Source organism: Protopterus annectens, chromosome 1.part0 (assembly GCF_019279795.1).
Source record: "Protopterus annectens isolate FY-2018-M chromosome 1.part0, PAN1.0, whole genome shotgun sequence".
Lineage (NCBI taxonomy): Eukaryota > Metazoa > Chordata > Ceratodontiformes > Protopteridae > Protopterus > Protopterus annectens.
The window spans coordinates 29,038,116-29,062,605 of record NC_056725.1 but is presented as its reverse complement, the minus strand read 5'-3'; the positions used below and the strand labels follow the sequence as shown (position 1 = coordinate 29,062,605).

At 44.5% G+C, this 24,490-nt stretch overlaps 1 protein-coding gene across 1 annotated transcript in view; it reads left to right on the top strand.

The window, feature by feature from the left end:
• Positions 1-24,490, top strand: part of PAK4 (p21 (RAC1) activated kinase 4) — a gene marked incomplete in the record, with an annotated part of 2,042,725 nt that overhangs the window by 1,682,158 nt on the left and 336,077 nt on the right.

Sequence of the window (24,490 nt, the reverse complement as noted above, 5' to 3'; positions counted from 1 at the left end):
TCATTTCCATAGCATATATATTTATATACATCTTTATTTAAAAAAAAAATTTTTTTGTTTGCATGATTTATCTATTTATATGTACTTCATGTGTGATATTCTCTGAACCTGTCAACTGTTATTTAACCTACTCTGTGTAGACGCATTCTCTGTTGATTTTCCTGTGTTTCATGGTGGCTTTAATTTTTTTTTATTTTTGATTTAATTTTTATTGTAAAAATATGTTAATACTTCTGGAGCTTTTCTCCTCGGGTCTCCACTGAAAATGGACCCCTGGCTGATTTGGACTAACCTAGTTCACAAATGTCAATCATTAAATAAATAGGGTTTATGTGGAAATTTATTTTGCTATGTGCTTACAGTTTAGGTAAATTTGCTGCATCTGTGCCTGCTGAACAGAAATGTTATGTAAATGAGATTGTTTCTTATGTCATTCAGGTTTCAGAACATGTTTTTTAGAAGTGTTTTGGAAGAAGTGGAATCATCTTCTAGAAATGCAACCACTTAATTTATATTGAAAAAGTATGGCATGGTTATATAACCAGAATTTTTGAGGATTAAAAACAATGAAGATTAATGCTCCTGTAAGGTCTGAATGTGTTTGGTCCTGCTGCCACCCTTGACTGGTACTGTGAGCCAGTGACCCACTCCCTCCACTCTTCAAGTAAAAAGCAAAAAAAACATTGTAAGCAAGCAGCTTATTATAGACAAATCTACAATCCCCTCCCCAACCCCCCCCCCCAGCTCTTCCATTGAAGAGCCCAAAAAAAGCGGGTAGTCGTTCTGTTGGCACACTGGCCACACCCACTTCCCTCCTGCCCCAGCCTTTCGGGTCACGTTTCTGTGCCCTGTCCCCAACCCTCCCTCAACATTGCCTGCACAGGGTACTACATAGGATCATAGGAAGTTACTAGGCTATTGACCCTGAGGCCCTTATAAGCCTAGCCCAGAGATTAGCCCATGTTTAGACAAGTCAGCACTCGATGCCCCTGTCCACCAGGGACACTGGTGGAATCGCAGGGATGTATTTTCTGTTTCCCAGTCAGTTATCCAGGTTGTGCTTAAAAAGGGGTAAAGCAGTACTCTGCTTTGCTTGACGTGGAGAAGGAGTCTATTCCACAGATGGGGGAGTCTCTGGAACACAAATGTCTCGCCAACAAGACCTATTGATGTCACAGACCAGGTTTTAGGCTGCATGTTCAGGTTACTAGAGTGGAGCTTGACTTGTGGATGTGCAGCAGTCCCATCAAGACGGATCCGAGATCGCCTTGTATGCCAGACAGAGGTCACCTCTGAGGCGTCTGAATGAAACTGAGTAGCGGGACAGAGCTTTTGGCCTGTCTGTGTATGGTAGATTTTTGAGGCCCTAGATTCTCCCGGTGAGGAACCTCTGTGGTCTCTCTAGCTGCTGCATGTTCTTTGTGAGATACATGCCGAATGGGGCGTTATACTCAATAATGGGCATATAAGAAAAGAATACAGAGATGTTATGACCTCCTTGTCCCTGGATGAGATACCCTTACATATTAGGTGGGCCATATAGAAAGCTTTCAGTACAATGGAAGCAGCATAGTGGTCAGAAGTCAGGTTGCTATCAACCTGGGTGCCCAAATCCCTCATGACTGATTGTGTGCCTAGGACGTAGTTATTAATGTGATAATTTGTGGGGATGTCACTCTCCCTAAAGGGGGTGGATAGTGATGCATTTTTTTGGTATTCAGCTTGAGGCCATGTTTCTGGTGCCAGTCATTTGTTTGGTTGAGACTGTTTTCGAGGATGTCCACATCACTAAAGGGAATTGATGACAGTGCCCAGCTTACAGTCATCTGCAAACTTGGTCAGCTGTAGCCCATTGGTTTTGGCCTGTACCTCAGAAAAGTATATCCCAAATAAGAGACCCCAAAACCGAATGCTGGGGTACACCTTTCATTACAGGTCTGCTGCCTGAGGTGGCTTCGCCTATTATGAAACTTGGTAGGTTCTGTCAGTGAGCCAGTTAGCTACCCATGTGGTAACATACGGATTGATGCCTAGCTGAGAGAGAGTATCTGTTATGTCCAAGTGGGGAATAGTGTTGAAGGCTTTGGCTAGGTCAAGTTAGGCGGTGTGCACAGTCTTCCCCTCCATGGCTTTGGTGACTGTCTCAAAGAAGTCAACCAAATTTAACAGACATGACCTCCCCTTGAAGCCAAGCTGTGTGGGATCGAGTGTTTGGAGGTTGCCAAAGTCCTGGTTAATGAGGTCCGTGATAATCTGTCCCATGGCATTGCAGATCAGACTAGTTAGGCTGATGGGTTTATAATTTTCTGGATCGGTGGACACTCCACCTTTGTGCAAAGAGATGACAGTGGCTGTCCTCCACTCAGCTGTGACAAAGCTAGTACTCAGGCTTTGGTTGAATAGGATGCCTAATGGTACTTGCAAGTTCCTGCCCGAGTTCATGTAGGATGCAACCTGGGATGTTATCAGGTCTCATGGAGGCTGTATTTGTTGCCTTTGGGAGAGCAATGCTGATCTATTCCCTAATTATAAGGGGAAGGGGGGAAGATATTGGGAATGTCCTGATTTACTGATGGGGGGACAGAGGGGTGAAGTTTTCAGTGAATCTGTCAGCCAGCAAGTTTGCTATATCTGTAGCATTTATATATGTGGTGTCCTTGAGCACCAGTTCTGAACAGGTCTGGGTGCGTCCTTTGAGATTGCGAACATATGTGAAGAAGATGTTATGATTGTGTCTGGTAGATGTGGCCAATTTGGACTTTGTTTGCTTTGGAGGATTTTTACTATTGCTCTTATTTGCTTGTTTAGGCTAAGCACAGATTGCTTCCAGTTGGGCACCTGCTCCTTCTTGATCCTGGACAGCAATTCTTTCCTTTTGTCATAGAGTTTATTACAGATGTCCACCAGACTGGTTTACCCTTCCTTGCGAAGGATGATTTAGACCTGCCTGGGATTTCTGATTCCATGCATCTATATAAATGCTCATATAGTGCTTTGGTATAGTTTTGGATACTGGTGCCAGATGTTCTTCGTGTTTCACTGTTGCAGTCATTACATTTGGGTTATCTGCTTGCAGGTAGCCCTCAGTCGGCCTGATTAACAAAGTCTTGGGTCCTGCGTCAGTTGCTTTCCCTTCTTCCATGATGTCAGGGGTATAAAACATGCAGCCGATGCCATTACCCAAGTCTTTCTTGCCATGCGGTGCCCGAAGCAGAAGCAGTTCGCAAGTGCTGGTGGGCCGACTCCTGAAATTTTCATTTTCGCGTTTCAGAACCGAAGTCTTCAACTAAAGCTAGGTACCCCGTTGGGGAAACTTTTTCTTGCTCCTTACCAATGTCAGTAAAAGTTAATAATTGCATTACTTGTGGAAAGCAAATACCTCATAAAGATTTTCATTTGTACTGTATTCCTTGCCTAGGCCCTGACCACAACATACCTTGCTGTCAGTTTTGTGCTTTATTTAATCAGCGCACTGTCGTTGGTATATTTTCGCTTCTAAATATTTCAGTTCTTGGTTTAATTATCCAGAATTGTCGTCAGCTAGCCATCCGACTACCGGGATTCCAAAAAAATGCAAAGATGAAGACAGAGACAGGCCACCGAGGTCCAAAACTGCCAATGGCACTTCTCCTAAGCTAGTCGCCAGTTTGCCGGTACTCAGTGAGGCGCTTTCGCAGCCCCTGATACCAGCTACTTCTGATTCGCAGACCTCTACTGAGATCCATTCGGAGTCCGGTATGCCACGAGATGCTTCAACTATGGAACCCGCGGATTTCTCTACCTTGGATGGGTCCGGAGCTGCTGTGCAGGCACCAGCTTCTGAGGGTGTATTAAGGCCTAAGGACTTGCATATTAAACCGACGCCTTCTTCTTTACTTAGGCCTAAATCTTGATCCATGCCTAAAAAAATGACGCCCAGGCCACATGCTCAAGCCTTTATGCCTAAAAAAAACAAATGATAAGGATGGCTGAAGATCTAATAACTCTAATCAGGGGTAGCCAACCCCCCCCCCTTCTAAGAGGCCTAGGACTGAAGTTGATTATGAATCTTCTGATCAAGATTCTGTTTCTGATTCTTCTGATGATCTGGATTTGCCCTTATCTACTTATGAAGATTTTGATGCAGAGGACTCCATTCCCTCTGCTTCCTCTCCTGAGAGGATTTTTCTTTTGGTGAAACCTTACATACTCTAAAGGAGCATTTCCACTGGGAAAGCCAGGATTTTTCGGATTCAAAAAAGAGGCTTAGGGATTTCCTTCTCCTACCTCAGCATAGTCCTTTAGCTATTCCTCCTGTACTAGACATTGTTCATGATGCTTTTTCGGAATCTAGTTTGGCCCCTTATACCCTGCCTCCTGCTCCCAGAAAACCTGACAGATACTACAGGGCCCCCGAGTCCCACAAGTTTCTTTTTAAAAATCCTATTTCAGATCCAGAGACTATTTCAAGAGGGCCCAAGGGCATTAAGGCTTCTACTGCTACAAATCCTACCCCTTCTGATAGAAACTCCAGAGCGCTGGATAGATGGGGTAAGAAGGTTTACACTTCTGCAACCTTGGCCATTAGAGCTTTAAACTGCCAGTTTTGTATGTTAAAGTATCAGCAACATGTTATTGGACTGCTTAAACAGAAAATGATGTTGATTCCTGACTGTGTGGAAAATAAAGAATTAAAGGATTTAATGCATTCTGCTGAACAAGTTGGAAAGCATACTTTGCAATGTGGTTTTGATTCATTAGAGGCCTCTTGCATGGCTGCCGTTACTGGGTCTGTGCTCAGAAGGCATTCTTGCCTTAAGAAGCAATCTTTGCTTGATCATGTTAAAGCTAAATTGTTGGATGCTCCTTTAAATCAGGACCGCCTGTGTGGCAACAAGGCTGAGGAAGTTCTTAAAAAGATGGAAGATAAAGCTAAATCTACGCAAACTGTGAAAGATTTTTTACAAGTTCAGCCTCCTAGATTTAGTAGGCACTGGCCTTCTAAGAATTGGTCCTTTCCAGTCCTTCCAGGTCTTCTCAAGCCAGAACCCAGACACAGCAAAAACCCCAGGTTTCAGTCCCAGGGGGACACACAGAACTAAGCAGTGGGGGCCTCCATGCCCAAATCTGGGAATAATAAGACTCCCCCATGGTAAACTGTCTCAATGACTTCTTTTTAAAATTTTCAAGCACTTATCAACTGACTGCCCCTTTGGGGGGAAAGATTGCTTTTCATGCAAAGAATTGAGAACTCATTACCCAGGACAAATGGGTTTTAAATAGTGTCCCATGGTTACAGATTTCACTTCCACACATTGCCAACATCAAGCGGGTGGCCAGACCTACCCCCAAATCAGTCGACAGAGGCCCAAAAACAAGTACTTTCTCTCTTAAGCATGGGGGCTATTCAACTGGTACCAGAAGAGGAAAAGGGACAAGGTTTCTACTCAAAACTTTTCCTGGTACCCAGAAAAAGACAATTCATGGCGTCCTATCCTGGACCTGTCTACTCTAAACACCTTTTTGGAGATTCCAAAATTCAAGATGCTGACCCTTCACCAGTTACTTCCTATGCTAGGCAAAGATGCCTGGTTGGCAACAATAGATTTAAAAGAAGCATGTCTGCACATCCCAATCAGGGAATCTTGCAAATTACCTACGCTTCAAAGCAGGCTACACGCACTGTCAGTTCTCTGCACTGCCCTTTGTGAATACCCTGGGGTGCAGTAGATAAGCCAAAGTGCCTAGCTCTAGTTATTGCATTTTGCAGGCAAAGAAATATTCAAATATGCCCATACCTGGATGATTGTCTAATTCAGGCAGAAAGCCAGGACATACTTTTGAATCATCTGGCCTTTGTACAGGGGGTTCTAACTTGTCTGGGGTACACCATAAACGAAAAGAAATCACACCTGGTATCCTGTCAACAAATTATATTCCTGGGAGCTAGCTTGAATACAACTTCTCAGATGGCTTACCTCACTCCAGAGAAACAAATTAATTTGACAACCTACTTCAAACAAGTAGCCACAAAAACCCTGTTATCTGCAAGACAAGTACTGCAAGCCTTGGGGTTCATGGCCTCCTGCATTCTTCTAATTCCATATGCAAGACTGCATATGAGGAAACTACAATGGTAGCTAAAAAGCCTATGGTGTCAACATTCTCAAGACCTAGAAACAATGATTTATATCCTACATTGCCTACGCCTAGAGTTCCTTTGGTGGGCAGAAGCCTGCCACCAAAACAAGGGACTACCTTTCACACCACCCCCTGCCGCCAAATCCCTAACAGCAGAAGCATCAGACTATGCATGGGGGGGGGGGCTCACCTGGCAGGGGCGTGCATTCAGGGCAAATGGAACCCGAGTAAAATGCACCTGCATATCAATCAAAAAGAAATGTTAGCTGTACAGAATCCTCTGACAGCCTTCAAGGACCACATTCTTCCAGGACAATTAATGGCAAAGGCGGACAACACCACTGTTATGTGGTACATAAACAAGCAGGAGGGTACACATTCCTACCCCATCTGCAGACTAGCCATGGCATTGTGGAACACAGCCCTCAGCTACCAAGTGCACCTACAAGCTCAATTCCTGCCAGGAAAATTAAACACAATGGCAGACGGACTAAGCAGAAATCTCATGGACCCACATGAGTGGATACTAGAACCAAGGATTTTCAACATGTTGACAAACAAATGGGGGAGCCCAGATATAGACCTGTTTGCCTCTCCCCAGAACTACCAATTGGACAAATTTTGCACAAGGACTCCCCACAAACAAATCTGGAAAGTGGATGCTCTGTCCTTCAGCTGGAAAAACCTATCAGTCTATGCCTCCCCCCATCTGCCTCTGCTCTCCAAAGTACTACTAAAAATCCAACAAGACAAACCTAGGATGATTTTGATTGCTCCAGACTGGCCGCGCCAACAATGGTGTCCCCTCCTGTGCAGTGTGTCATGGTTATCTCCATGGCACCTGCCTCAGACTCCTTCCCTGCTGTCTCAGCAGGAGAACCAGATTTTGCACCCTCAGCTTCTAATACTGAACCTTGCAGCCTGGTGAATTACTTAATCTCTCCTTTACCATCCCTCAGCAAACCTGTGATGGATATCATTTTAGAGGCAAGGAGGCCTAGTACTAGAAAATCTTATGCTGAAAAATGGAAAAGATTCTGTGTCTGGAACCAATCTCAAGGGATGAGCACAGCAGCACCCAATTTACCTCAGATTTTACAATACTTAACTGAGATGCTTCACAAGGGCCTGCCTTTTTCATTCATTAAAATCCACACCTCAGCCATTTCAGCTCATTATAACACAGAACCTCCCCTCTTCTCTCATCCACTGCTCAAGCAGTTCCTCAGAGGGGCCAAAAATTTGAGACCACACAGGAGAGCTCCAACCCCAGCCTGGGACCTTAACTTTGTCTTGGAGAAACTCACTCTCCCTCCTTTTGAGCCAGCTGCTACTGCAGACTTAAAATTTCTTTCTTGGAAAACAGCTTTCCTTTTAGCAATCACTTCAGCTAGAAGGGTATCTGAATTACAGGCCCTTATGGCAGTGGAGCCTTTCATTATCTTTCATGTGGACAGGGTGTCCCTCAGAACCGATCCATCCGTCATGCCCAAGGTTGTATCCAGTGTGGCTCTTAATCAGTCCATTCATTTGCCAACCTTCTTTCCCAATCCACAGAATAAAGGAGAACGGATACTGCATTCCTTAGATGTACACAGACAACTTAGATTCTACTTGGACAGGACTAAAACTCAAAGGAAATCTGAACAACTGCTGGTGGCATTTGCTGCAGGGGCAGAGGGGAAGGCTATTTCAAAGCAAACCATTTCTAAATGGTTAAGCCATTGCATTAATTTCTGCTATAAGCACCATGGAAAAACTATCCCCCAGGGGATCAGACCTCACACCACCAGGGCTGCATCTACCTCTACAGCCTTTCTTAGAGGCATCCCTACCAGGGGCACCCTAGAAGCTGCTACCTGGAGTTCTGTACATACTTTCACCAAGTATTATCATTTGCCAATTTTCTCTAAATCCAGAACTGGCTTTGCTACTTCAGTCTTGCAGGGCCTTATAGCTGGCCGTAATGCTATCTAAATTCCTCCTCCCAACCATAGCTTTGGGAATCTACCCAAATGTAATGACTGCAACAGTGAAACATGAAGAACATAGTACAGTTGTGTACACTTACCATAAATGTAGATGTTCGAGTGTATTCACTGTTGCAGTCCTGGATGTTCATCGTGCATACAGCTGCAGTAATCACAGATGGGTTTTCTGCCGTCAGGCGGGTCCTCGGTCGGCCGAATTCCAAAGACTAGGTCCGGCGTTGGTTGTTGTCGCTTTCTTTCCTGACATCAGAGAGGCAGGGGTATATAAGACACAGCCGACGCCATTTTCTAAAGTCTTTTTTGCCGCGCGGTGCCCAAAGCAGAAGCATTTCGCAAGTGCTGGTCGGCCAGCTCCTGAATTTACGAAAAATTGGAAACCGAAGTCTTCTTTAAAGCTAAGTACCCGTTGGGGAAACTTTTCTTGCCTCAGACCGATGTCAGAAAAAGTTAACAATTGTATTTCTTGTGGGAAGCAAATACCGCATAAGGATTTCCATTTCCTCTGCATACCTTGTTTAGGCCCAGACCACGACGTCTCGGGCTGTCGCTTTTGCGCTACTTTCAATAAACGCACTATTAAGCATCGGGCGGAGTTCGCCCAATACTTTTTTGGTAAAGCCTTTGATTATAAAATGTCGTTGGAGACTCCGACTACCGTTTTGTCCAAAAAACGCAAGGACACGCGAGGTCCACGGTCCTCACCGACACCACGCCAAAACCGGCTACACGTGGTCCGGTTCTCAGTGAGACGCCTATGCAGTCCCTGACTACAGACAACATTTCTTTGGCGGTGTCTTCTGTAACCGAGACCGCAGGTACCTCGGCCCATACCCAGACTACAACCACCGAAGCCACTGTGAGCGTTGAGCCTCCTAATGTGGACAGGTCCACTTCCACCCATGGTGTCTTTAGACCCTCATCTTCCTTTTCCATTAAGGCCTTTACTAAGTCCAAATCAGCCAGGCATCCCCAGAGGCCTGTTGCACAGGGCCCATCTCCAGGCCCCATGCCTAAAAAGTAGATGCTTAAAATGGCTGAGGATTTAATTACTCTTATCAGGGGTTCCCAACCCCCTCCATACAAGAGACCCAGAGTGGAGGAAGATTCTCCCTCTTCTGATCAGGGCTCCATTTTTTCAGAACATTCTGATGTAGAGGAACACTCTTACTCCCCTTTTGAAGATTCTGATGCAGAGCAGTCCATTCCTTCTGTATCTCCTCCTGAGGATTTTTCTTTTGGGGAAACCTTGCACACCTTGAGGGAACACTTCCATTGGGAAGGCCAAGACTTTTCTGATTCCAAGAAAAGACTTAGGGAATTTCTTTTGTTACCTCAACACAGACCTCTGGCGATACCTCCTGTCTTGGCCATACTTGATGATGTTTATTCGGAGGCTTGCCTTAATCCGGATTCCCTGCCTCCTGCCCCAGTCAAGCCTGATAGGTACTACAGAGTTCCTAACTCTCGCCAATTTTTTTACAAAAGCCATAATGCTGACCCTGAAACCATTTCTCAAGGCCCCAAGGGAATGAAGGCCTCTACTGCTAAGAATCCACTACCTTCTGAAAGAGAGTCAAGATCCTTAGAAAGGTGGGGAAAAAAGGTATATACCTCGGCCACCCTAGCCATGAGGGCCTTAAATTGTCAGTTTCATATGCTTAAATATCAGCAGTTTCTGTTATCACAATTAAGAAATAAAATGTCTCAACCTGAACAACCAGATTTGAAGGAATTGCAGGATATGATGCATAGTGCAGAACAAGTGCGTAAACACACCTTACAATGTGGCTGTGATGCCCTAGAGGCCTCAAGTAGAGCTGCTGTTACAGGATCAGTCATTCGTAGACATGCCTGGCATAGGGAACAAATCTTGCCTGATCATGTGAAAGCTAAACTACTAGATGCTCCTTTACAAAAGGATGTGCTATTTGGTACTAATGCTGAGGAGATACTACGGTAAATGGAAGAAAAAGCCAAATCTATGCAAGCTGTCAAAGCTTTTCTACAGGTCCAACCACCACGTTTTAGCAGAAATTGGCCTTCTAATAACTGGTCCTTTCCAGCCACGGACAAGCCCCAAAGAGGTAGATACAGGCGCACAAGGGGCAGAGGACAATCACAAGGATCATATAGAGGCAGGCAATGGCAAACTCCAGCACCAAGAGGTGGCGAAGACAGTGCACAACAATACAGGAAACAAACCCAATGACTTCCTCCTTTCCATGCCAAGCAAGTCTCAGCTGGCAGCACCCTTGGGAGGAAAGCTGGCATTATTTACAAGAAATTGGCATATTGTCACAACAGACAAATGGATCCTGGACGTTATAAACAGAGGCTACAGATTTCATTTTCACACTCTTCCAAAAATGAGAGGCATGCAAAACCTGCCACACAATCAAAGGGCAGAGGCACAACTACAAATTTCAAAGCTCATAGACATGAAAGCTATTCAAAAGGTACCTACTCACGAACAAGGACAAGGTTTTTATTCCAGGCTATTTCTGGTACCAAGGAAAGGAACCAACTGGAGACCCATTTTGGACTTATCCATCCTAAACACATTCTTACTCGTACCAAAATTCAAGATGCTCACATTACAGCAGCTTCTTCCCATGCTGGGCAAGGAGTTTTGGCTGGTAACATTGGACCTCAAGGAGGCATACCTGCATGTCCCAATCAGACAAAGCTGCAGAAGATACCTCAGATTTCTTGCAGGTTCAATCCACTATCAATTCTCTGCATTGCCCTTTGGCTTATCTACTGCGCCAAGAGTATTCACGAAATGCCTGGCATCAGTAATTGCCTACTGCAGACTTCAAGGGATACAAATTTACCCTTATTTGGATGACTGCCTGATCCAAGCGGACAGCAAGCACATACTTCTGGAGCATCTGGCTTACGTAACACGGTTACTGAATTCTCTGGGATACACAATCAACAAAGAGAAATCCAGGCTAACACCATCTCAGAAAATAACTTTCCTGGGTGCCAAATTGGACACAAACACCCAGATGGCCTATCTTACGCCAGAAAAACAGGGGCAACTAACTCAGTACTTCAAAATACTAGCAAATTGTACCAGGCTTACTGCAAGGAAAATCCTGCAGGCTCTGGGCTTCATGGCATCTTGCATTCTTTTAATCCCATGTGCAAAGTTGCATATGAGGAAACTTCAGTGGTACCAAAAAAACCTATGGTCTCAACACAGCCACAGTTTGGAAACAATAATACCAATAATTCCATGTTTGCAAAAGGAATTTCTATGGTGGGCCCAAGCATGTCAAACAAACACAGGTCTCCCATTCTGCAAGCCTCAAGCAAATCAAGTCATCACAACAGACGCCTCAGATTACGCCTGGGGGGCGCACATGACAGACAGGTGCATTCAGGGCAAATGGTCCCAAAAGGAAAAGCACCTTCACATCAATCAAAAAGAAATGCTAGCAGTGATAAATGCAATTACAGATTTCAAGGACCTCCTGCATCCAGGACAATTATTGATAAGAACAGACAACACTACAGTAATGTGGTATATAAACAAACAAGGAGGAACACATTCATACCCCCTGTGCAGACTAGCCATGACACTTTGGAACTTGGCTCTGGAATGGCAAATCGAACTTAAAGCACAGTACTTGCCAGGTTTGGAAAACACGCTGGCAGACAATCTAAGCAGAAATATGACAGATCCACACAAATGGAAGTTGCATCCTCAAGTGTTTACAAAGATAATCCAAGCGTGGGTGAGGCCAGACATCTCTTCGCCTCCCACAGGAATCATCAATTGGAAAAGTTTTGTTCAAGGACCTTTCATCCAAAGGCCTGGAGAGTGGACACCCTTTCATTCAGTTGGACAGCATGGACAGTTTACGCTTTCCCACCTCTGCCTCTTCTGCCCAAGGTGCTCTTGAAAGCAAGGGCAGACAGACCGAAGATGATACTGATTGCTCCAGACTGGCCAAGACAACACTGGTACCCACTCCTGAGGAGCCTAACACATACTCCTCCCTGGTCCCTACCTCTAATGCCTCTTCTGCTGACTCAGCACAGCTACAAAACTCTTCACAGTCAGCTGAAAACACTCAATCTCGCTGCATGGAAAATTCCTTACCACCACAACAGACCCTACTCTCCAAAGAGGTGCAGGATGTCATTTTGGAGGCCAGAAGGCCATCTACTAGAAAGGCTTACTCCGCAAAATGGAAACGGTTTTGCTCTTGGAATGAGAAAAAAGGCCAGGACCCTAGAAAACTGAATTTGCCTCGGGTATTACAGTATCTAGCTGAGCTGCTGAACAGTGGACTTTCATTTTCCTCCATAAAAATCCATGCCTCAGCCATTTCTGCAGGATTCAACACGGATCCATCCTTATTCTCTCACCCACTCTTAAGACAGTTCCTCAGAGGGGCTAAGAATATAAGACCATCAAGGAAACAACCAATACCAGCCTGGGATCTTAATTACATTCTAGAAAAATTAACATTGCCTCCCTTTGAACCAGCTGCCTCAACAGATTTACAATATTTGTCCTGGAAAACAGCTTTCCTTCTGGCCATTACCTCAGCTCGTAGGGTTTCGGAACTACAAGGCCTCATGGCTGTGCAGCCCTTTCTCATCTTCCATCAGGACAGGGTTTCCCTTCGAACCAACCCATCATTTATGCCTAAAGTGGTATCCAGGGTAGCTTTAAATCAAGCCATACACTTACCTACCTTTTACCCCAATCCTCAAAACAAAGGGGAAAGGCTGCTACACTCCTTAGACATCCATAGACAGCTACGTTATTATTTGGACAGAACAAAGCCTTTCAGGAAATCAGAACAACTTTGTGTCCTATGCTGTAGGAGCCCAAGGGAGGCCAGTTACCAAACAGACAATTTCAAAATGGATAGGCCACTGCATACAGTTTTGTTACTCCTATCATGGAAAATCTGTCCCTACAGGCATTAGATCCCACTCCACCAGGGCCGCAGCTACCTCTACAGCCTTCCTTAGAGGAGTTCCTACCAAAAATATTTTGGAGGCAGCCACTTGGAGTTCTGTGCACACTTTCACAAAACACTACCACCTGCCTTTATATTCCAAAACTAGAGCAGGCTTTGCCACTGCTGTGTTGCAGGGCATTCTGGCTCATCCCAGTTCCACCTAGTGCCTACCACCCTGTGCGTAGCTTTGGGATTCTACCCATCTGTGATTACTGCAGCTGTATGCACGATGAACATAGTACAGTTTTGTACCTACCATAAATGTAGATGTTCGAGTGCTAATACAGCTGCAGTACAGTTTTCCCTCCCTCCTTCCCCTCTTGGTAAAGGCCTAGGGCCTAACCCCTCTTCATGCAACCTGATTGGGTTATCCTTCTATGGTATATTTGCTTGCAACTACTGATTTTTGATTATATTGCATTGCATGTATATAAATATAATTTATGTATTGCCTTCCTTCTGGGGCCACCTGACATCTGGGGCAAGAAAGACTGAAGAAAATGGTGTCGGCTGTGTCTTATATACCCCTGCCTCTCTGACGTCAGGAAAGAAAGCGACAACAACCGATGCCGGACCTAGTCTTTGGAATTCGGCCGACCGAGGACCCACCTGACGGCAGAAAACCCATCTGTGATTACTGCAGCTGTATTAGCACTCGAACATCTACATTTATGGTAGGTACAAAACTGTACTTTACCCTCCCTCCAGCCCCCTAACTTCTTTTGACTATACCTCTACTTTCCTTTACTATGCTTAAAAGCCTTTTTGGTGTATTTACTTTTTTGTTGGAGGTATATCTTTGTACTTTTATATTTAATTGCTTCCCATTAGGGGGGCACCTGACATCTGGGACAAGAAAAACTGATGTAATGGCATCGACTGCATGTTTTATACCCCTGACATCATGGAAGAAGGGACAGCAACCAACGCAGGACCCAAGACTTTGTTAATCAGGCTGACTGAGGGTTACCTGCAAGCAGATAACCCAAATGTAATGACTGCAACAGTGAATTCACTCGAACATCTACATTTATGGTAAGTGTACACAACTGTACTTTGCTAAAGAGCGGGAGGGGGATGTGAAGCTGTTCATACCATCCCTCTGGAGGGTGCATTCAGCTTTGGAGAAGGTTTTTTGTTTGACCCTAGCTAGAGGCGGGTCAGGGGAGATGGTGACTTTGAAAGTGACAACTTTATGGTCAGATCTTACCAGGGAAGATGATACTGCAGGGATGCTGCAGTGGTTACTCATGTTGGTGAATACAAAGTCCAAGATGTTATTGCCTCTTGTGGGGGTATCGACTAGCTGTTCCAAAGCATTTGCATTGACAAAACAAGGAATCTCTGGGCATTTGTGTTCTGGCACGGGTAGTTCTTTCAGTCTATGTTTGAGTAGTTAGTCGACCAGGATCAGGGTAATGGGTTGAATCCTGATAGATTCGAAGAGGTACAGATAGGCAGATTGGGCATCTTGAGTCAGTTTTCGGTGCCGGTAGCGAGCTATGATTTGTATAGCTGTCTTGTCAGTGGTTAACTACACCTGAAATGTCTCCTGTGCATCATACTGTTTGAACAGCCTGGAGGTGTGTATGTCTGTAATATATATTGAAACTCCACCTCCTTTGGTTGTACTGCCCACAGTTTGGAGTCTGAATGTCTGATAGAATTTGTAGCCAGGTAAGGCTGAGGTGCTCTCCGGAACTTTGAGTCAAGTTTCTGTGACTGCACAGATGTCAGCATTTTCCAGGGTTAAGAATGCTTGCCGTGAGAGCAGTCCGAACATGTACACAAATGCATGGACATTGCCATACCAAATAGAACTAAGATGCTCTCCTCCAAAAAAAGAAAGCCAATCTGATGGTCCCCAGTCATCAGTAAACTCTACAACAGAAGAAAGAAACTGTTGCAAAAAAAAAAAAAAATTAAATCACAAGACTGGAAAACCTCCCTTATCAGTCTCATCGAGAAGCTGAGATCCCTTATCAAATCCTCTAAAGCAAGCTATGAAGGCAGAATTGCGGCTGACACCATAAAACAACCACAAAGCCTTCTATAGCTATATAAAAAACCTCAAAGGCAATATCCAGATTTGCTCTGAGTTATTGCACAATGGCACCTCCTATACTGAGTCAAGAGATATAGCCAAAATACTGGCCAACAGATTCAGTGCCAACTTTACCCTCCCCCCAAGGGCCCTATCACAATACCAGAAGAAAGCGTGGTACCCACCGTTTCTGCAGTACAGGTAAAAGCTGCATTGTCCAAAGCCAAGAATATAGCATCCATGGGACCTGATATTATCCCTGGCTTCATCCTGTATGAGCTACAAAACTAACTGGCACCACATCTCTGTGCCCTGTTCAGTCACAGCCTTACCTCAGGCTACGTCCCTAATGAATGGCTCACTGCTACAGTCATCCCACTCCGTAAAGGGGGAGCAACTACAGACCCTAGGAACTATCACCCCATTAGCCTGACGAGTCTGGTATGCAGAGCTGTGGAGCGCATCGTCATGGACCTGCTTAACAAATATATAGGCAATCTCCAAACTCTTGACCCCACACAGTGTGGCTTTGACAAGGAGAGATCCTGCCTGCTGAACCTGGTTGACTTCTTCGAGGCAGTCACCAAGGCTGCGGATGAGGATAAGGCAGTGCATACACCCTACCTCGACCTGGCCTAGGCCTTTGATACCATTTCCCACTCAGGTTATTACATTGAGGAAGACTAATTTTTGTCGAAAGCGGTCTGTTTACATGGTTTAAACTTTATACCATTTGCTGGAGCTGCCACACACACTAACTTGGAGAGTTTTTTCACTCCTTGGTGCTGGACATGTTTTTTTTTGTGCATCATTGATCAACTCACCAAACTAGGCATCAATCCTTACATCACTAGGTGGGTTGCAAATTGGCTCACAGACGGGACCCAGAGAGTGAAAGTTGCGGATTCCAAGTCAGACTATCGATCGATCACGAGTGGAGTCCCACAGGGTTTGGTTCTGGGCCCTCTCTTGTTTGGCATCTTCTCCTCAGAAGTCCAGGCCAACACAGAAGGACTCTGGCTGACCAAGTTTGCTGACGACTGCAAGCTAGGAGTCATGATCAACTCCCCAAGTGATGCAGACAATCCTACAAAAGGGCATCTCTGAGACCAATGACTGGTGTCGGAACCATGGCCTGAAGCTTAATGACAAAAAATGCGTCATCATCCCCTTTGGAAAAAAAACTCCATTCTCACAAATTACCACACTGATGGGAGCCCACTGAAGGGGGGCCATAAGATATCTGGTCGACAGCCACCTCACCTTCAACCACCACAATGCCACTGTGCTCAAAAAGTCCTTCTACGTGGTACATCTTATAACCAAAGGTTTTGCATCCATGAAGAAAGAGGTCATCATCCATCTCTACATGTGCCTCATTAGACCAGTCATTGAATAGAATGCCCCATTTGGCATGTACCTGACCAGACACCTACAGCAGCTTGAGAGGCCACATAAGTACCTCACAAAAAGGATCCTAGGCCTTAAACATATGTCCTACATGGACAGACTCAAGAAACTTCAGCTGTTCTCAGTTTCTTATCATCTACTTAGAGGTGATCTCTGCTTGATTTATAAAGCCATGTCCGACACATCCCTACTTGAAATGCTACACCTTAAGAAATCCCAATCCCCCAGCACCACACGCTCCAGAGATCACAACCTCATTACCACAATTAACAGAACATACTGGAGGGACAGGTTCATCTCCCAAAGACTGCCCATACTCTAGAATAGGTTTCCCATTCATGTCAAGCAGAGCACCTCGCTGGCCCTCTTCAATAGAAATCTTGACAAGTGGATGAGTAACAGAAAGTTAATTCCAGGGATCATTCCAGTTGCCCTACTGGATATGGGCACTGTGAACTAAAATCGGGTGGCACAGTGCCTGGGCAGTTTGTTTGGGCTAGGCTTGTAAAGGCTCCAGGGCCATTAGGCTAGTACACACCTATGAACCTTTCAAGCTTTGAGAGTTTAGTTGTTAAAATGTGAGTTTGCCTTACAATTTACCTCTCCTTACCTTATTTTATTGCTCCTACCTCTCTTGCTTTATTGCTAGTTTCTCTAGCAAAGTTTTTTTTTAGTTCACTACAATGTTTCCAGGTATTTTTGTGTAGTACCATCATTGGTACATTATTATCTACGTAGAGTACTGTTTATACATCTATTGTTGGCAGTTTTTTCTTTCTCTTGCTTTTCTTTAAAAAAAGAAAAAATCTTAAGTAGTTTTTTTCTCTTCTATAATTCTGGTTGTTGTGGAGTTGTTTCTAGTATGGCTGACAAGCCTTTCACATTTAAAAAATGCATCATCTGTGGGCATAAATTCCTGAATTCAGATGCCCACATGGAATTGTTTGATCTGCTCATCTAGATGCAGAGTGTTTTTTGCAGGTTAATTTCCAGAACCCTCCTTTATCTGAGAAACAAGCTGGTATTGAAGGGCCTTCTCCATTCTACTACTGCTGCTTCTACAACTTTGGCTCAAACCCCCTCTGAGAAACTGGACAAGGGGAAGCTGGACTCTGTTCTGAAAGATGACCCTTGCAAGAGGTTACCAGATCGTACTTCCTCATTGGCTCCTTCTTCGGAGCTGCCATCTAAGTTGTTTAAAAAGTTGGATCTGAACTACTTGAATCTGACTGCTTCTAAACCTAAATTACCATGGGTCTGAACACCTTCACTCCTACTGGATCCAGTCACTTCTCAGCTCCCATCACCTTTCTTGGAAGGATCTCCCCATAGATGTTCCAGACCTCCATCCTCCACATCTTCTCTGAGGTCTTCCAGATGTTTATCTGAGGCTGATATGGATTGGATGATGAGAAAATTGCTCAAAGCTCAGATTTAGGTAGGGGTACTCTTGGCTCCTACTCCTACCGGATCCATGAATCAACCTTTGACTACTTCCCCATTGATTTCTCCTTCTCAGATCCATCCTACTGTTTCAGAGCCCTTGAATCCAAGACCTCTAGGGGTGTCTTCATCAGATCTGAAGGCAGTCTGCTCTTTGACTCTGGTAACTTCCCTGAGTTGCCTGGCCCAGAGACTTTTAGAGCCAGAAGATTCGGAACTGAAGCATCTGCTCCAGTTCCATGGGGCTTGGTTCGACTCTGAAGCTATCTGAGCTGTCTCTGCCTCTCAGGGCTTCGGCGCTGGACAGCGTGGGTCCAGCGTCTTCCTCTGGTGGAGTGCATGTGGGATGGCAGTAGCAGGCACTTGGCATTTTGTAAGATCCTTTGCTGTCGATTTCGGTTGCTCCCAGGCACTCTGCCTTTAAGGTTGTGGAGAGGGCCTTCTCTTTGCCTAGAGATAGGACATCCCTGTTATCCTCTGATCAGACAATCATACCGCCTTCTGTTCTCTGTCCTGCACCTCGTTCATCTGTTCCATTTGGGTAGCCAACCCGAGCAAGCCTCCAATCTGCTTGTTAGAACATCCTCATTTCTTGTGATACTTGCCAGACCATTGCACTGAGGAGGTCCCTTAGAAGAGGGCATGTAAAAAGGAGACACCTAAATTCCCCACAGGAATATCTCACTGAGGACACTAATTTCGATGAAGGGGTGAGGTCCCCTTGGTCTCTACCTGAAGACGTCTCATTTGGAGACATTCTGGAACTCTTAAAGCAAAAAGATGGTTGGACTTCCAATACCTCTGTGGAAGCTTTTAGGTCTGGCTCAGCTACTACTTGGATGGCTCTCCCACTTATAAACTCCTAGATCTTGTTTCTCAGTGGGCATGGAAGGAACTGGCCTCTCTGGAGACGATTCTTAAATGTCCTGATAAATATTTAGCCCCTCCTAAAGACAACACACACTGGAGTAAGCGAGTCCCTGTTGATGCCATGGTTTTGGCAACAGCTACTAAAAAAGAGCTTGCTGAACAGTGCTCTTCTGTTCATCCCCCTAACAGGGAGTCCACGGCCTTGGACAGATTTGGTACATACATGTATGCATTGGCAATATTTGTATTTCATTCACCGAATGACCTGGCACATTTACAAGGTTACAAAAAAATTTAACTGAAGAACTGTGCAGATTTCTTTCTGGGACCATGTCTTCCCAACACTAAAATAGTGTCCTCACAACTGACCACCCTCCAGCCAGTCAATTTTTATTGCATCCATGAGGCTGATTTCCCATGCAGCGAAAGTTACCTCGGGGGGGGGGGGGCAGGTTCAGGCATAGCCGTTAGGAAATATGCCTGGATGTGACTGTGAGTTTGCTGAGCCCTTTAAGTCTTCATTCATCAATTTGGCCTCAAAGTAAAGGATATGCTTTCCAGATGTGAGCAAGAGGGAAAGACCCTGATTGCCATGGGCATACATTTTTCTTTTACTCTTTTTCTAGGAATTGACTGGGAGGTAGAAAAATGTGGTTCTGTAAATCCCAGGGTCTGTTTTAAGACTCATGTGGAGGTAGTTCCCCCCATGGCAGATTGGGGAGGGACTGAAACAGAAGACGCCATCCACATGGCAGAGGTGGCTTCCAGAACCATGGCTTCCAAGCTTCCTTCTTGGATAAGCCCTACCAGTGCTGCTGAAGGAAGGCCCAAATGTTGCCCTCTGGTGGCAGTCTAGGGGCATTTGTCTCTGCACCAAAGAGCCTGGCTATCTATAACAAAAGATTCCTGGGAGCAGAGGATTACATCTGGGGGTTATATCCTACTATTTTTCCAAACTCCTCTTACAAAAGTGAAAAGCATCCCTGATGTTCCACGCAATCAGAAGGATGTAGCACCATTAGAACAGAAAAGCTGCTAATAAAAAGTCCTCCAGAAGGTCCCCCCCAAGACCAGGGAGGATCTGAGACCTACTCAAGATCATCTTTGTGCCAAAAAAGACAATTTACTTGAAATCAGTTTTGGTTCTCTGCGAACTAAATCAGTTCGTGCAATATTCAAGATTCCAGATGGTCATGCTTCAGTCTATTTTGCCTCTGCTGAGAAAGTAAGATTGGATGTACTCGATAGATCTTCAGTTTACGTTCTATGACATCAGAATGAACAGGCGCTCCAGAAGGTTTCTGAACTTTCAAATGGGAGCCAGTCATTAGCAATTCAGTGTTCTGCACTTTGGTCTCATCACAGCCCCCAGGGTGTTTACCAAATACATGACAGTGGTAGCATCTCATCTGAGGCTACAAAGGAATACAGGTGTTTCCATATCTAGATGACTGGCTCCTAACTGCCCCAACCAGGCATCTTCTCCTACAGGCAAGAGACATCTTTCTCCAGTTTTGCTTCCATGTAGGCATCACAGTCAATTACACCAAGTCACAACTCAATTCTATGCAGACTTTGGAGTTCATAGGTGCTTGTCTAGCCTCAGTCAACTTGCTTCTCTTCCCTTGCTGGAATACAGACACTCCGATCACAGGTCATGAAAGGAATAACATTTTTCTCTTCCAGCGTGACTAATTTTACAAGCGTTGGAATCCAGAGCAGCTGCTTATCACCCTTGTTCCTATGGCCAGGTTTCACATGCGAATACTTCAGTGAACCCTGTCTACTCAGTGGTCCATTCTCCTCCATCCTTTAACAGCTCTAGTCAAGGTCACTCAAGCATGCAACAGGTACCTTTTTTGGTGGATTCATTCCAAAGAACTTTCCATGGGCCAACCTTTTGTTCTTCCCCTGTCCCCGGCCATGGTAACCACGGATGCCTCCCAACTGGGGTGGGGGTGAGGCACTACTTGGGAAGGACAGTCCAAGGTACATTGTCCCCCAAAGAGCACATGATGCATGTCAATCTACTGGAAATAAGAGCTGTTTTACTAGCATTGTAGGCCCTTCAAGATGTTCTCTCATCTGGAACAATTGCTTTTCAGGCAGACAATACGTCAGTGGTGTGGTACACCAACAAACAATGAGAAACCAAGTCTTTTCTGCTTTTCGAGAAACAATGTGTGTGTGGCATATGGTGAGCTCTTCCAGTCGATTACTAATAGCAATGCACATCCTGGGAGAAACCAGTGTGATTGCAGACAAACCAAACAGGCCTATTCTGATGCCTCACAAGTGGTCTGTCAATGCCCAAGTGGTGAGGAGAATTCTCCACTGATGGGGCCAGCCATGCTGTGACCTGATTACATCCCCACTCAACAACAAATGCAGCAGTTTATTTGCCCTGAGAGATGCTCTTGTTCACAATTGGTTCTCCGGTCTTCTTTATGCTTAACCACCATTGCCCCTCATTCCCAAATTTCTACAGAAAGCATGTCTGTTTAAGAGCAACGTTATCCTCATTGTACCCTTCTGGCCTCATCTCCTGGATCCATCTCCAAACCTCCTGTCTCACCTGACAGAGGTAACTCACCCAGATATAACAGGCCTCAAATTGACCACATGAGTTTTCCAGTTCCATTGATTGCTAAGCAGCCCCAGGAGGTCCTCCTCTGTCCGTCATATTCTATTATCTTCTCAGAAAGCTTCTACTAAAAGAACTTACAAGAGTAAATGGGAAAGATTTATGTTCTTGGCCCTTAACAGAAACCTGGATCCTCTCTCTGCCCTTCTATCAGCTCTACATGAATTTCTAGCTTTGATTTTCAATTTTCCACTCTTAAGGTCCTTTTGGCTTTCATTTGAAACTTCCATCTAGGCGAAATAACTCTGCCTTAGCTTCTTCAAGATTTTGTAAAGCTTCTCTCCAAGGGACCTTTTTACTTAAACCTCCTTTACCTACTTCTCCATGAGATTTAATGGTTATGCTTCAGGCCCTGACCCAATCTCCATTTGAACCATCAGCTAGGTCTGATCTAAAGTTTCTATCTTGGAAATCCATTTTTCTGGTTGATATCACATCAGCTAGACGAGTATCTGAGCTCCAGGGTCTATCTTCCAAATCTCTATACCTGGTTTTCCACAAAGGCAGGGTGACCTTGAGGACTAACACATCCTTTTTGCCCAAGGTAGTTTCCGAGTCCAACATTAGCCAGGTCATTAATCTCCCAGTTTTCTTTCCAAAGTTATCAAATAAGAGAGAGTGCACTGGCCAGTTTGTTTCCTTCTCTTAACAAATTAGACAAGCCAGTTTCCAAAGTTACTCTGGCCAAATGGCTAACCAATTGTATCTCTTTGTCTATAGTAAAAAAATGTTTATCTTTGCCTAAGCCTCTTGGAACTCATTCCAAGAGGTCTGTGGCGGTATCTTAAGCCTTCTGATTAAGGGGTTCCATAGATGATATTTTGTGCAGCTACAATTTGAACTAATGCTCACATCTTTATTGCTTTATTACAAATTTTATTTGGTTTCCAGAACAGAGCTGTGTTTGGCTCTGCAGTACTCAGAAATATCCTTCCATGAGGGTTACCCAAGGTTCAACTAGCTGGAGACTCTGTCCCATCAGCTGAGGGATGAATACTAAGGACAACATCAGCATCTGTGGTGCTTATTTTCATTCTTCCTCAACTTCCCACCCACCTCCCTCCATTCCCTTCCTTCTGGAAAGATCTAAGAGTTCTGTTGGCAAATGTTCCTTGTGTGTGCACCAGCTTCCTTTTCTTAATGTATTTTTATTAACTTTCTTAAGTTATGGTCCCTTTATATGTAGGGGCAGCAGACTCGATCTGAGGTATGTTAGGCTGGCAGGGCATTTTGGGTAAAGGGAGGAGCTTGAGAGTTTTGGATCCAAAGAGCTGGTAGAAGCGCCCAAGTCAGAGCCAAGTCTCTGATCTGAACCCTTCCATTGAGGTAGAATGAAAATGGACAACACAGATAGACTGTTATGGTGAGTACATAACTTTATCTCTGAGATTCACGTTCTTTAGTACGGATTAATAATATGAGTTCTCATTTCATTGCATCAGTTATCCAGTGTAGTTTATTAAAACTTGAGCCCCTTGCTCTTTTCCTCCAGTTTCATTTGAATTTTTTTTTCTGGTTCATAACTTTAAGGGAAGGGATTACTGGCTAACTGAGTAACACGATAACCTTTAAATTTAAGAAGTTTAGGAAGGTTTAAAAATTCAGGGTGAAGATAAAGATATGGTGGGTAGTCACCAATCCTAGTAGTCCGGAGTTTTGTGTAACCTGGATAAATAGATAAATACTGTTGTGCATTCTACAGTTTGCTCCTATACTGTGATGACTATTCATTGTAGGTACCTCAGCTGGGTCTGTGCTTCACCAGCTGTGTACTGACAGGAGAACCTTTGGCACCATAGTGTGCATAGTTGTGTGCTGACAAGTGTCTGTGGCTACAAGAATGGCAGAAGTCCATAATAGGAAACATACAAGGCAAATTTTTATCATGCCTTGGCTTTTGCAGATGTAGCTGAAGCCATGTCTTTTTGTGGAACCAGGGTCATTGCTGTGGCAGAAAGGACAGAGGCAGCTCTAGTCTGCACAGGTAGGTTACCTGCTCCATGGCCCTAATCAAAGGTCTCTTTACTTTCCAGGCATCCGAGTATAGGAATATTTGGATCCCTTTTAGACTTAGGTAGGTTGCTATGGTGTGTGTCCATGTAATGAACATCTAGGGGGATCGCGACGGTTATTGGGTTGTGCTGCTATCGAAAGGCAGTGGCTGGAATTGATAATGACTAACTCCTGTTTATGGCCTTTTTTGATGTAGTCTCTTAGCCGTGTGTGTGTGTGTGTATATATATACATACGCATATACACAAACGCGCATGAATATTGGAAGTAGCTAGTTGGCCTTCATTGCATACCTTCAAGTATTAGAAGTTGCATTTTGAATCTACAATTAGACGTGGCTTTGCTGTGGTCTTCATCCAAGTGTTATTGATAAGGTCCTTCACCCAGCTGCTATGTATTCTGCCCATAAATGGAGCCACTATGACAATGTGAAAAAAATAACGTAGTAAACTGAATCTGGTACTCTTGATAGCAGTGCATGATTTATTCCCTTTCACATGTCAAGCCACCCCACTCCTCCCTTAGCATTCATATCTATCCTTGTAAAATTTATTGGTAGTCTTTCAGTACTTCTGTGGTGGGATGTATGATGCAGTGTGTTAAAAGCCTTCATAAGCCTGTTGCTGTTGTTACAGGCCTTGGTACAAAATTAAACTAAAATGACAACAGCCCCTTTTAAGGGTTTGCAGCCAAGCCATTGTAAGGACATGAAAAATACTCGGTCATCTCTTTTGTATGTCTCACACAGTTGTAGCTTAAAACCATTGAAGTAAAGTATTAGGACAGAAACCAAATTAGAAAGAAAGCAGAAGTCAGAAATCAAATTAAAAAAATGAAGTTTTGAATACAAAAGGTTGTACAAACTAATAAGACTGCAGCATGATGCGTGAGCTAGAAGAAAAGGAAAAATTGGAACTGGAGAGAAAAAAATGGGAGGGGGGATGCAAGAGGTAGGAAACTAAAGCAGATT